This window comes from Parus major, chromosome 4, assembly GCF_001522545.3.
Source record: "Parus major isolate Abel chromosome 4, Parus_major1.1, whole genome shotgun sequence".
NCBI lineage: Eukaryota > Metazoa > Chordata > Aves > Passeriformes > Paridae > Parus > Parus major.
This window is the reverse complement of record NC_031771.1, coordinates 51,611,439-51,617,438: the sequence shown is the minus strand read 5'-3', so window position 1 is coordinate 51,617,438 and position 6,000 is coordinate 51,611,439.

The window sequence follows — 6,000 nt, the reverse complement described above, 5'->3', positions numbered from 1 at the left end:
GTAAGTTCATGACATCCAGCAAGAGAGAAATACGCCAGAGAGAACTTGTAGCACCTCAGAAGTCTCATCTGAAGAGTGCCTGCTGAAGGAGGGAACAGGCTCCATATCCTATGGCAAAAGTCATATGAGACATGAATGGCCCAGGGTGAAGCTGGCCTCTTTCTCCAACCAGGCTTCTAAGAAAAGCTGAAGGTAACATGACTTTCCTCTCCAAGGACATACCAGGCCCTCTGGGGAGTCACAGATTTGTTTGGTGGAAGAAAATCACACCCCAGCAAGGGGCCTGCATCCTCTCTCCTAAACTGTAAGTTAAAATCCATCGGTCATTTTAAAAATGTCATACACAGAATTCTACCCTACAGCATTAAAATAAACAGCATGATACTGCCTTTGAGTTATTTTTCTTTCATCATAAATAGTCATAAATAGTGTCTCTTAGGCACTCCAATACTACAGTAATGGGCTCTGGATAATAATTTAGGCTTAAACCATGTTGCAGTGTTTGTCCTTACAATACCACAGTACCATGGATGGCATTTTTCAGCAAAACACAAGGGAAAGAAATGAGAATGAAAAAATATGGTTGCATCGTATTAGGAAACAATAGGCTAAATGCCAATCTTCAGGCATTTCTAAGTGATATCCTTGTGTTTATACTATTAGTTCAACCAACATTACTCTGCTTCAAACTAAAATAATAACAAGAACAGAACCGTTTGTTCAGCCTGACTGCTGGAAAAGGAAAATGACGTTGTGTGTAGAACTGCAGGAAATTATGTTGACTGATAACAAATATAATTATTTCCAAATTATTATGATCATGTCACAATCATTCCATGAATGCAAAATTTATTTTATTTTTTTCTCCACTCCTCCTTTTCCCCCTACAGCACAACTCCTTTTCTTCCTTCTTTGTTCCTACCTTCTGCAGCACTTGCAACACTGGCACTGTGCCCCAGCATATGAAAGCTATAGTATTGTGGATTATCATACTTTTTGCCTGCAATATGATGGATGCAGAAACACTCTATTTAACAAAGGTCCCTCCTTATCTTTTCCCAGGCTTCTTCCCCCTACTCTTTGAGGTTTTACTAGAGTATATTGTGTCACAGGACAGCGTAAGGGGTAGCTACTTCCTGAGAGGGATTACAGGGTGCAGAATTTGTTTGGTTTTAAGAAAACAGACCTTAAAACAATAACTCATGACAGTGTCACTGTAAATTTAGGGCAGTGATTCAGGGCTGAGGTGTCAGTTTGTTGGATGAAAAGGCTCATGAGATGGATTCTAACAGGAAAAGAGTACAATAAGGAACAATGATTGGAGAAAGCCCCCAAATTGTGATGTGATGATGTATGCTATAGCAACTGAAGAAAAAGGAGATGGATTATGAAAATTAGACCTCGATGAGAAGCAAAGAACTGTAATAAAATAGTAAATTAAAGCTGATTTACAGCAGCCTGTTAAGTAATATTGCAAAAGGTCTCCAAAATGGGGGAATAGCTCAGATGCTGAATTCTGGTTTTGCATTAACTGAACCATGGGAACTTTTTTTGATGAGTAGTTATCATGACCTGAGACCTGTTCCAACTATGCTGGTGGGAAAAATAAGTGATAGCTTCAGTTGTTAAGATCCACAGGCTATTGCAGAGAAAGCCTCCGGCCCACTGCACAACAGGTTTTAGTAGCACCCGGACTAAATACCAGAATCTAGGAAATACCCCAAAGTGAAGAAATATCCAAAAACACTGCTAAGATTTCAATAGATTCATCTGCAGTGACTAAGCAGCAGCAAATTGTGCAGGTTTACACCGAAAATTGCAGTGTGTGTCAAAGCTGAGTACCAGCTTCTGTGTGGGAAACACCATTAGTTGGTAGCAGAGGCCAATGTCCCAGGACATAACATGTTCTAGTAGTCCCCAGCCACCCTATTGTTGTGCTATGAGCTGGAGGAGCTGGAGGATAGGAGGCAGATTTGTTTATTTGATTGCTGAGCTGCAGAAGGCTGGCAGTGAACTGCTGGCACCAGGGAGTGGTCACTCAGAGCCGTGAAAAGTCTTTCTGAAAAAGGCAGTCACGACTGTCTGCCTCACACAATGTAACCAGTCACATCTCATCAGAGATGTCTGATGTCCTAATGATGTCTGCACTTCTTATTGACTGTGCACAAAAGAAAAGACTGTTGTAGACAAGGATACTTTGTCCCAGGCACTAGATCTGGACCGAGTCTACTTAAATAGGGTTTAAACAAACCCTATTTAAATTGTAGAAGAAGATTGCTGTTTTGAATAGGGCTGTGTTTATCCTGAGCACTTGAGTGTCACATCTGTGTCTTTTCTTTGACTGCCAGGATCTGGAAGCTTGGGATCACAGCAGCAGCTCCTAATCAGGTTTTCCAACGCGGTGAGTCTCTTTTTGAGGTAATCCTGTTAAAAGAAGGGTTTCAGACAAAGCTTGAGGCACAAGTCCAGCCACCAGCTCTTTGAGACCCTGTTTTTTGTTGAAAAATTAAAAATTTCTATATTTACCTGGGATATAAGTTTGCTTTGTAATAACTGGCTCAGAAGGGGATGGTACAAAACTCCCATGTTTGACCTCTTAGGGTGTCACATGGAAGGGAAGCAACCACTGTCTGATCATCCCTTTCATAAAACACACGGACTAGTGGAAGAACACAGACATCTCTATTTTATATGAATCCATTAGGTCTCTGACCAGGCTTTACATCCATTCCTCCAATTATAATGCTTCAGCTACAAATATCCTGGCAACATTCTGCTCTTTCTATCCTCATAAAGATACATGGCAAATCTACTTTTCTCTCCCTTGCCTTGGTAACAGAGTGAAGCCTACAGTATTGTCCCCAAATTGCCTTGCTGCTTTGATTCCTTAGGCTACATTTCAGAGAGTAAATATCTTGCAGCACACAAGATGAACACGGGATTTCCAGTTTGTATAAGCTACTAGAAGTGAAACAATATGAAACATTCTGAAACAAGCATGGCCTCTTGCTCCAGAAAGCGATGTATTAAAACTGTCTTAGCTGCAACTTGACAGTGTAGAAATTATCACAGCGTCTTATGTAGGGGAACTGCCAGTAAGCAACATTAAAGGAGATGGGTCACTAACTCCTCAAATAACAATGTCTTAAAATAATGAAAATGGAAAAGAAGAAACTTGAGACATCCAAAACCTGCAAGCTTATCTTGGTAGATAAACTACTGTTACTAGCTACCTATTGAGCCAGCTAATGTTTAATTTCACTAACCTTGAGTGAAGGCCTGTGTAAGAGGCACAATCAGACAATAGGCGCTAAGGAAGAGATAAGGAAAAATGTAGAAAGATTAGCAAGGAGAAAGGCTAGTAGGGGATTTTGTCTGCTACAAAAAGAATTATGTCCTTAATGAGGGGAATAAGACATAAAAGAAAGGACATTGGAACACACTAAAGAGATCTGAGCTTTACAAAGTGTACTATGCAAAAGAACTCATTAATATATATTTAAATATAAATATATACACACATATATGCATTTTTTGCAAAGATATGAAAAGCTTTATGCCTTGAATCATGTTCTAATCATACTTTCCCTTTCTGAAATATGCATGCTTTGATGTTGGCAATGGGATAACACTACTTGTGTTCTATTTATCTATACTGCATAAAACCAGGATATATATTATGCTACAGCCAAGGCTTTGATAGACGGGAATATTTCCTCTTTTAAATTTTTACCACTCCTTTTTACTCATCAGGAGCTTCATCACAGCTACCTGCCTGGAAAAGACCAGATTTATTCAAAATGCCCTTATGCTTTATATTGATGTTCCAGGCAATTCAAAATTGGGACATCTGTCTGTGAGCACCTGGCAATAGTTTGCTGATAAGAGCAAAGAACATAAAGAAATATTGTTCTAGACCCCATCAGAGGAGCCAAGTACAGAAGTGGAAAGAGACTGGTTCAGGCTTCCTTTCTCAGCTGTGAAACACAGAGTAGGCAGTCACAGCTGCATTGCCTGGCTAGTAACAAAAGCTTTGGACTTCTGCAGCAAGTTTTGATGTATCAGCCATCTCTGAAGCAGCTCAGGAAATTTCTGGACTCTTTGAAGAAATTCTAAAGTTGTTTCCTACTGCCTGGATATTTTTTAGTACCCAAGGCTTTCACTGGTTAGTGGAAAACACGAGGTATTTGGTGTTTACTGGAATTTTCAGCATCTGAATATGATCCTATCTGATAAACCCTCAAAGTGCTAAAAGCATACAAGAGGAAAAACACAAAACAGTGTATTTTTTTTTTGTCCAAATTCCGTCAGCCATTCCTGAGACCAGAGAGCAAAAGGAACTATAGAGCCTAAGAAACACTTCATCATACTGTGCACATTCATATTTTGCGCTACATGTAACAACCACAAGACATTATTCTGATCCTAGTACATATGTCTGTGTTTATAAATTTCTATATGTATGTTTGTAATATATACATTTTATACAATGTTTGTAGTAAATACCGCATACCACATAACAATTCTACTGCTGACATGCATGTATATACTAAAATAGAGATATAAGATAATGTTAGTGTGTGTAATGAGCAAGGATAGGATAGTAGTATTAGAGTAAGTAGAGCTAGGGAATTTTTTGTAAGTTTTAGACTAAAGGAATATGTGAAGAAAGGACAACAATGAAGTCTCCTAAAGGAGCACACTTTATGTGGCACACACATCCTGCAAGTATCATGAGCATAACAATTTAAGCATTTAAACTTGTTGGGTTGTTTGAAGATTTTACAGTCCAAGTGAGTTTCAGCCTGGACTGATTCCCTGATCTGTCTGAAAATCTAGCATAAACACCTGTGCTGACAGAGAAGGAAGAGAGGGAATGGGGTGGGGATGAGCAGTCTAGGGAGGAACTCCTTCTACCTGCTTTGCTTTGAAATTCCAGCCCTGGCAGCACCTGGGAGTGTTGTGCAGACAGATTATAAGAAATCACTTCTGTTGCTGCATACAGCCAGAGCCATATGTGCATATCAGAGCATTATAAATAATGCATTCTTTGAATCTTGTTACCAAAACAAACAGACCATTGTTAAAACACCCTGCCAGCATCTATCTCTTGTTTCCACTAAAAATATTCCTTGAACTTTCAAGTTGTAACCGTCAGCCTTATAAAGCAAAAGGCAAAGGTCTCTGACAACTTGTTAAAGAAAAAACTTTGCTGGAAACTTCAGGGTAAAACATGTTTTAAAACCTCACCTGTTCAAATCATCCTTTTATTTCAGGATGTTTTACTATTAGCTCAGTGGCTAATAATAACTTTCTGTGTGTTTATTGGAAGATGAATGTGTTTTATTTTCCTGTTTAAGTTCTAGAAATCTGCTCTATTTCAACCACATATGAAGATAAAATATATTGGTTGGTGAAGTATGAGCAGGTATCAGCAAGGGCATAGTCTGCTGGGATGAGACATTAATTCTTCCTATAAGGGGATATATCAGTACGTTCTAAGTTTCCACAGGTGCTTATGTTGTAATGAAGACAGATATTTCAATTTCCCCAAGTTTTAAGGAGGGGAAAATAGAAGTATTATGGTTAAAGACCCCTTCTGAAATTTGTATATTAGTTTTGGGCAAAACCTTTATGTCTGTGTCTAAGGTTAAATCATCATAAATGAATGTGCTCAAGGAGTGAAAAAAAAAAAAAAAAGAAAAAAAAAAGGCTGATTTAAATAGAGTACTGGTCATAGAGGACACATGGAGGAAAGGCAGGAAGGTAAGAAGACTCATCATCCCTCTTTCCCTTGAAGCACCTCTTGTGAAGCCTTGGGGGCAGCCATCCAAATTACCGCTGACAGTATCCACTCTTCTGTAGAGAGGATCTGGAGGTGACTGAGGAGGAGTCTTCCCCTTTCTGATTGCCACCTCTGCAGGTGAACAAGGTTTTCTCCTCTGGTGTGCATTATTGTTAGCCACAATTTGAATATGGTCCTGTGTTACTCCCAGGGCC